Raw genomic sequence first — 9,079 nt, 5'->3', positions numbered from 1 at the left:
ATAATGTGCTGAAACAGCAACATCGTGACATTGAGATAGCCGCTGACATGCTCTACAATCTCCATGAGATGTTTGGAGGGCAAGGGCGTCAGGCCAGACAGCAAGCAGTCAGACACTTTATGAACTGTCGTATGAAGGTTGGGACTCCTGTCAGGGACCATATGATGTTGATCATTAGTTACCTGAATGAGATGGAAATCCTAGGATTTGAGACTGACGAGGAGACCAAAAGAGATATGATCTTGGAAACTCTCCCTGAGTCTTTTGATACCTTCAAGCTGAACTACTCCATGAACAAGATAGAGTACATTGTTACCGAGCTTATGAAGGAGCTTCACATTGTTGAAGGTCTTACTAAGAGAAAGAGGAATCAAAGAGAGGCACATGCTACTGAGCACAAAGCCTATGCCTCTGGATCTAAGAAGAGACCTCACAAGGCCGAGAAGAAGAATTATCCTGCCAATCTCAAAGCAAAGGAACATAGTATTGTACTAATTACCGAAGCATGCTTAGTAGCTGATAATGTATCAACGTTGATTCTTGACTCCGCTACTACTAACCATATTTTTTGTTCCTTGACTGGTTTTAAGAAAACCAAAAGCTTAGAGGAAGGCGAGTTCTGCTTCAAATGGGGTGATGGGAGCCTGGTGTCTGCGAAGGCTGTGGGATCTGTGATGCTGTCTTTCGAAGACCGCACTTTAAACTTGAATAATGTTTATTTCGTTACTTCCTTTGGGAAGAACTTAATATCTGTTGCTCATCTTTGTGAGCAAGATTCTTGTTTAAAGTTTGTTGTCGCTGTTTTTCGGACAACTATTTAGGAGCCCAAAGTGGTTAGACCCAAGGCCAGACCCAGTGGTCTCACTTCGGCTCGAGCGTGTCGGACTTTGTATCCCAAGTCGTCCCTTAGCTGTAGATGAAGCTCACCTCGTCTCGGTACCTGAAAAGCAGCAGAGAGTGCGTGATCTACAAAGGGGAAACAGAGGGGTTGCCTCTGTTTACCTCTCTGACGCTCAACATTAGTAGGGTTGAGGTAGATTGTAGAGAGTTTAGATGTTTAGAGGCCGAGACTTGAGAGAAACGAGCGAGGTACGAGTTCGACAGCGTTTCAGTACTCAAATTCGGATTACCTTTGGGAGAGGGCGGACCTCTCTATTTATAGGCGACCAAGGGGTCATTGAGGCACCCCTTGGCCGAGAAGGATTTTAGGCCGGCCAATGGCCGAGGCAAACCTTGGCCGGCCGGGAGGCTGCCGGCCAGGAGCTGGCCGGACAGGACTTGGCCAGCCGGGAGTCGGCCGGACGGGACTTGGCCGTCCGGGAGTCGGCCGGACGGGATTTGGCCGGCCGGGAGTCGACCGTGGCCGAGGCAAGCCTTGGGCCGGCCAATGGCCGAGGCAAGCATTTGAGCCGGCCATTGGCCGAGGCAAACCTTGGGCCGGCCAATGGCCGAGGCAAGCCTTGAGCCGGCCATTGGCCGAGGCAAGCCTTGGGCCGGCCAATAGCCGAGGCAAACCTTGGCCGGCCGGGAGGCTGCCGGTCGGGAGCTGGCCGGATGGGACTTGGCCGGCCGAGAGTCAGCCGGACTGGACTTGGCCGCCCGGGAATCGGCCGGACGGGACTTGGTCGGCCGGGAATCGACCGTTGCCGAGGCAAGCCATGGGCCGGCCAATGGCCGAGGCAAGCCTTTGAGCCGGCCATCGGCCGAGGCAAACCTTGGGCCGGCCAATGGCCGAGGCAAGCCTTGAGCCGGCCAATGGCCGAGGCAAGCCTTGAGCCGGCCAATGGCCGAGGCAAGCCTTTGAGCCGGCCATTGGCCGAGGCAAACCTTGGCCGGCCGGGAGCTTACCGGACGGGACTTGGCCGGCCGGGAGTCAGCCGCACGGGACTTGGCCGGCCGGGAGTCGGCCGGACGGGACTTGGTCGGCCGGGAGTCGACCGTTGCCGAGGCAAGCCTTCGGCCGGCCAATGGCCGAGGCAAGCCTTTGAGCCGGCCATCGCCCGAGGCAAACCTTGGGCCGGCCAATGGCCGAGGCAAGCCTTGTGCCGTCGAATGGCCGAGGCAAGCCTTTGAGTCGGCCATTGGCCGAGGCAAACCTTGGCCGGCCGGGAGGCACCCGGCCGGGAGCTGGCCGGACAGGACTTGGCCGGCCGGGAGTCAGCCGCACGGGACTTGGCCGGCCGGGAGTCAGCCGGACGGTACTTGGCCGGCCGGGAGTCGGCCGGACGGGACTTGGTCGGCCGGGAGTCGACCGTTGCCGAGGCAAGCCTTGGGCCGGCCAATGGCCAAGGCAAGCCTTTGAGCCGGCCATTGGCCGAGGCAAACCTTGGGACGGCCAATGGCCGAGGCAAGCCTTGAGGCGGCCATTGGTCGATGCAAGCCTTGGGCCAGCCGGGAGGTGGCGTTGTAATTTTGCCCTTGTCGATCGTTGACGGGCCGACAACGAAGTTCATTAAGAATGGAATTCGTATTTCGTTTCCTCATAATTCTTTTGTCACTTATGCACGTATGAAGAATGCTCTTTTTTACATTTATTCCACTCAACCTTCACTTTTAGACACTGAATTAGATGTAGATCTAATTAGGGAGCCAAAAAGGATCAAACTTTCTTATCCTTCCGATCTAACAAACTCAACATATCTATGGCATTTAAGACTTGGTCATATCAGTCTAGACAGGATAAAAAGACTTGTGAGGAACGGTCCACTCCATGCCTCTGCAATAGGTTCACTACCTACTTGTGAATCTTGCATAGAGGGAAAAATGACTAAGCGACCTTTCTCCGATAAGGGTGGAAGAGCCAATGAGTTGCTGGAACTAGTACATTCTGATGTATGTGGTCCGCTCAGTCTACACGCACGTGGAGGATACAAATACTTCGTTACCTACACTGATGATTACTCAAGATACGGTTTTGTCTATTTGTTCAAACACAAATCCAAGACCTTTAACGTATTTAAGGTCTTTAGGGCTTTAGTGGAAAAGCAAACTGGCAAAGTGATCAAAACCCTTCGATCTGATCGAGGAGGTGAGTATATGTCTGGGGAGTTTGATGACTTTCTTAAAGAAGAAGGTATCGCTTCTCAGCTTACCACAATTGGCACACCTCGACAAAACGGAGTGTCAGAGAAAAGAAACCGAAGTCTTATGGAGATATGGTTAGATCAATGATGAGTTACTCATCACTCCCTCTTTCCTTTTGGGGTATGCCCTCGAAACAGCCGCTTACATTCTGAACCAAGTTCTGTCTAAAACGGTTCCTGGTCCTCCTTATGAACGATGGACTAGCCGTAAAGTAAATTTTGGCCGCATCAAAATTTGGGGTTGCCCTGCACACGTGCTGAGGCAAAAGACTAGCAAGTTGGCTAGTAGGTCAAAATTGTGTCTGTTCGTTGGATATCCAAAGGAAACCAAAGGTTTCACATTCTATAGTCCCGAGGATGATAAAAATTTTGTTAGCACAAATGCTTGTTTCCTTTAGGAGGACTTTATGAAAGATGTAAAACCTAGAAGCAAAATTGTGCTTGAAGAAAAGTTGGGTGAGGAAGCTTCTACCTCATGTGTAAGAACTATTCTTCCCGCAACTGAAACACAACCTAACTCATCAGAACCTCGTGAAGTAGTACTTCGACATAGTGGGAGGGCTTCTCAAAAGCCTGACAGGTACATGTCTTACGGAGATACTCACGTAGCCGTCTCTAACATGTATGATCCTGTTTCCTATAGCCAAGCGATGGCTTGTTCTGAATCAAACCTTTGGCCTGACGCCATGAAAGTTGAAATGCACTCAATGTATGTCAACAAAGTCTGGAAACTTGTAGACCTTCCTGAAGGGATTAAACCCGTAGGGTGTAAGTGGATATACAAGAAGAAAAGGGGTCCGGATGGGAACGTCGAGACGTTCAAAGCACGACTTGTGGCTAAGGGTTATACCCAACAAGAAGGGATTTACTATGAAGAAACCTTCTGACCAGTCGCGTTGCTTAAATCCATCCGCATACTTCTATCCATAGTTGCAGCTCTCGATTATGAGATCTGGCAAATGGATGTCAAGACTACCTTCCTGAATGGCAATCTTGACGAGCGCATTTATATGGCTCAACCAGATGGTTTCGTGGAAGAAGGTCAAGAGACCAAGGTTTGTGAGTTGCTTAAGTCCATCTATGGAGTAAAGCAAGCATCTATGTCATGGAATATTAGATTCGATGAAACTGTGAAGAGCTTTGGTTTTGAGCAATCAATAGATGAGCCATGGGTTTACAAGTTAATACACGAAGGAAAAGTTGTGTTTCTTGTATTATATGTCGATGATATATTACTCATAGGTAATGATGTGGGTAAGTTATCTGAGGTTAAGGTCTGGCTAGCAAAGCAATTCGATATGAAGGATATAGGAGAAGCCGCGTACATTCTGGGGATCCAAATATTTCGAGCACTGGATTGCTTTAAGCATGTTCTTAGGTATTCAGGTACTGACCTGACTATGATGGGATATACCGACTCCAATTTTCAAGCTGATAATGATTCCATGAAATCCACTTCAGGATCTGTGTTCATCCTAAACGGTGGATCTGTTGCTTAGAGGAGTAACAAGAAATCTTGCATTGTTGACTCCACAATGGAAGCATAATATGTGGCTGCTTGCGAAGCATCCAAAGAGGCTGAATGGCTTAGAAAATTCCTTAAGTATTTGGAAGTCGTTCCAAATATCGACGAGCCCATAACACTTTATTATGAAAACAGTGGGGTTGTCACTAACTGAAAGGAACCTCGTAGCCATAAGCGCTCTAAGCATATTGAGAGGAAATACAATTTGATTCGAGAGATCGTGCAGCGCGGAGACGTGGAAGTGAAGAAGATCTCAATGGTGGACAACCTGGCAGATCCATTCACCAATGCCTTAGCCAACAAGGTCTTCGACCAGCATTGGGAGGGATTAGGCATGAAGGACTACTCACATCTTCTTTGAGTCAAGTGGGATTTTGTTGTCAATGGTGCCCACAAGAAGAGTAGTAGTCTTTACTTATGTACATTTGATGTAATAAAGTCTCACGAAGACTCTTGCTTGTGACTGCTGAATAATTAATAAAAGTTGAAATGTGCATTCGTTCTTCCTTGTCTGTTTGAAGCTTTATGATAAACTACAGTCTTTAGTCCTTAACAAACCTAACAACAAATGAAGAGTCAAATATAGATTTGCATGAACAAACTCTTCATGGTTTGCTTAAAACAGTATATTCACAATCTGAAGATCAAAGAGTTATTAATCTCAGTTTGATTGTTAGGAGAATTTATGATGTCTGGTTATGAGACATTCAGAGTTGGAGACTCTATAGTTCTTCCTAGATATCTTCTGAAGGTATTGAATTGACCAGTGCACTTCTAGAGACAGAATAAGAACAAACCATTTATCCTCTTATGTCTCAGGGTCACTATGTATGAATTGCATTATACTTACCTCAATCCTGAAATGAGACGTCATTTCATAGCGTACGTATTCTCATTTGAGAAATTCAGAGTTCGAGATTCACTATGTGATATAGACAAGACCTATTGGTGAAGTACTAAGTTATGAAGATTTAATTAACAACTTTGTGAAGATCTCATAAATATGGAATTCATGTACAAGATTGCTGAAATGTAATGTGTATCACCTCATGCTTTGTTCCTTGGAATGTGAATAAATAAATTGGCCAGTGTCCAAATTGAGTCATGACTCTTTTGGATGAATCAATGTGACTTGTTAGCTCCTCGTCAATATATTGTTTCTAAGTTATTCACAAGCGACAAAGGAGTTGAGGAAATAACAAGTAGAAGGGTAAAATGGTAATTTTGTAAATCCCGTCTAGTTGATGATATTCATGAAGGTGCCCACAAGAAGAGTTGTAGTCTTTATATTGTACATTTGATGTAATAAAGTCTCATGAAGACTCTTGCTTGTAATTGCTTATTCGTTAATAAAAAGTTGAAACGTTCATTCATTCCTCCTTGTCTGTTTGAAGCTTTATCATAAAACATCAGTCTTTAGTCCATAAACAAACTAAACAACTTACAAAGAGACAAATGTAGATTTGCATGAACAAACTCTTTGTAGTTTGCTTAAAACGATATATTCGCAATCTAAGGGTCAAAGGACTATTGACCTCAGTATGATTGTTAGAAGAATCTATGATGTCTGGTTATGAGGCATTGAGAGTTGGAGACTCTATAGTTCTTCTAGGTATCTTCTGAAGGTACTGAATTGACCAGTGCAATTCTAGAGACAAGATAAGAACAAACCATTTAACCTCTTATGTCTCGAAGTCACTACGTATGAATTGCATCGTGCTTACCTTAATCCTGAAATGAGACATGCCATTTCACACCTTACGTATTCTCATTAGAGAAAGTCAGAGTTCGGACTCACTATGTGATTCCGAACAAGGCCTATTGGTGAAATACTAAGTTGTGAGAATGTCATGAGTAACTTTGTGAAGTTCTCATAGATATGGAATTCATGTACAAGATTGCTGAAATGCAATGTATATCACCTCATGCTTTGTTCCTTGGAATGTGAATAAATGAACTGGCCAGTGTCCAAATTGAGTCTTGACTCCTTTGGATGAAACAATGTGACTTGGTAGCTCCTCGTCAATACATTGTTTCTAACTTATTCACAAGTTACAAAGGAGTTGAGGAAATAACATCTAGAAGGGTAAAATGGTAATTTTGTAAATCCCGACTAGCTGATGATATTCATGAAGGGTAAACATAGATAATATTCAGTGGATCCGCTCATCATAATTTGGTTGAATTCTTGAGTAGAAAATAAATTCATTTGAACCGAGAGATTTTTAGTGTCAACTCTTTAGTGGAGTCAGCTGACATTAAGCTAAACTTGGAAAAGGTTTGTGAATTTTTGAGTCCAAGTGTTTAGCTCAAGCTTTGTTCATTTGGATCCATGAGGTCACTGTCACGAATCACATCGAGTAGGAATAGTTAAACTAGACGCTAAGTCAAAACAAAAACGAGACAAGTTTTACGAAAATTGTCAAAATGGTATTTTTGTCTTTTGAGACATAGGATGAAATGAATGTCAATAAATTTTTTGACAAGGTCATTTGATGACTTAAACCCACTCGACCAAAATTATATTTATTGTGCCTTGTGGACTAATTTCATTTCATAAGAATTTTATTGAAAATTCTTAATGTGCCTTTTTCATGTTGTCATGAATAAATGGAAAAGCTTCTAGAAGCCTTTTCTAGAGACAATATGGGCGCCTACTACCCAAGAGAAAGAGAGAATATTTTGTGCATAAATATATTTAGATACATTCCAAAAGAAAAAGAGGAAACAAATTTCCTATACAAGGCATAGGGAATTTCGACCAAGTAGAGTCAAAGGGAAGCTAAATAAAAGAGGAAACAAATACAAGGATATCTTGGATCCTCTTTGGCCGTGTAAAATAGGGAGAAGAAAAGGAAATTGGCTCATGAATATGTGATATTCTATATAAGAGGAAACTATCTTATTGAAGGTGAGACCTCTCCTATAAATAGGAGCCTTATTCTTCACATTTCATTCATCCAAGTTTTTGAGATTTGAGAGCTTCTCTCTCTAGACTTGGCCAACTCCTCTCTCTCTCTCTCTGTTCAATTTCGTTTTTGGTTTTGGCACCTAGGTCCTCATTTGACCTAGTGTTTTAGCTCTTCGAATTCAAGACTTGTTCTTAAGTCGTAGTGTTTAAAAGTGCTCACACACTAATTCCTTTTTCTCTCGAGTGATTTAGTGATAGAAACTTTCGTGGTTGCTCGAGTTGCCGAGGAAGGAAGAGAGACATGCTGCGAGGGGAGACGAACGTTGCAACCTTTTCCACAAGCTTCTCAACGTTCAAGCTTCTAAAAGGTTAGTAATCTTTAATGCTCATATTAGTTTTTATTTACATGTGCTTGCTCTTTGTCTAGGTTAGTAAAATGGTTTTACTTGTTAAAAGAAAATTTTTAAAATTCCGCCGCTTACCGAAGCGTTAAACTTTTTCTTAAACCCTAGATCAATTCCAACATAATATTCAATGGATCCACTCATTACAATTAAGTAGAATTCTTGAGTAGAAAATATATTCATTTGAACCGAGAGATTTCAGTGTCAACTCTATAGTGGAGTCAGCTGTTATTAAGCTAGAACTTGGAAAAGGTTTGTTCACTTTTCAGTCCAAGTATGCTAGCTAAAGCTTTGTTCATTTGGATCCATGAGGTCACTACCACAAATCATTAGAGTAGGATTAGTTAAACAAGAAAGCTAAGTCAAAACAAGAACTAGACAAGTTTTACGAAAATTGTCTAAAGGGTAATTTTGTCCTTTTGGACATAGAATGGTATGAATGTCATTAAATAAGTTTTTTGACATTGTCATATGATGACAATGAGATCAAGTCACACGGACATATTAATGTAATTGGGCCTTGAGGATTGAATTTCATTTCATGGAATTTTATGTGAAAATTCTTAATGGGCTTTTCTTATGCTGTCATGAATAAATAAAGAAATGCCATTGACTTCAACTTCGTCTTCACTGTTCTCAAACCCATTGTCTTGCTCAAGGTCATCAAGATGGTCTTGACACTCCTCAAACTCTTGATTACGGCCCAAGTCATGTGCTTGACTCTGGCCCAACTCATGTGCTTCACTCTGGCCCAAGTCATCTGCTTGACTATGGCCCAAGTCATCTTGTTCACTCCCTGCTTCAGGCTGGCCCAAATCCACTTCAGCCTGGCCCAACTCATCTTCATTTTGGCCCAACTCAGTTTGAGTCTGAGTCAATTCTAGTTCAGGGTAAGTCAGGTCTTCATTGTGAATAGGGTCTTTAGGTTGAGTCTGACTCAATTCAGGTTGAGTTCAGTCAGGTCTTCAATAAGAACTTCAACGTCTCCATCATGCTCAGCGTCTTCAACTTGACTTTGTGCCTCATCCACGACTTGACTCTGTCCATGCTCTCCCTCTTCAACTTCTTCAGGCTCTTCCACTTCAAAGTGTTGAACTTGTTCTTCCTCTTCAGCTTCAAACTCTTCAACTGTAGGCACTGGGGGCAATGGTCCAGG

The sequence above is a fragment of the Urtica dioica genome, chromosome 2 (genome assembly GCF_054948205.1).
Source record: "Urtica dioica subsp. dioica isolate 48M chromosome 2, U.dioica_male_clone48M_v1_H2, whole genome shotgun sequence".
NCBI lineage: Eukaryota > Viridiplantae > Streptophyta > Magnoliopsida > Rosales > Urticaceae > Urtica > Urtica dioica.
The sequence above is the reverse complement of the archived record's forward strand: the minus strand, read 5'-3'. Positions refer to the sequence as shown.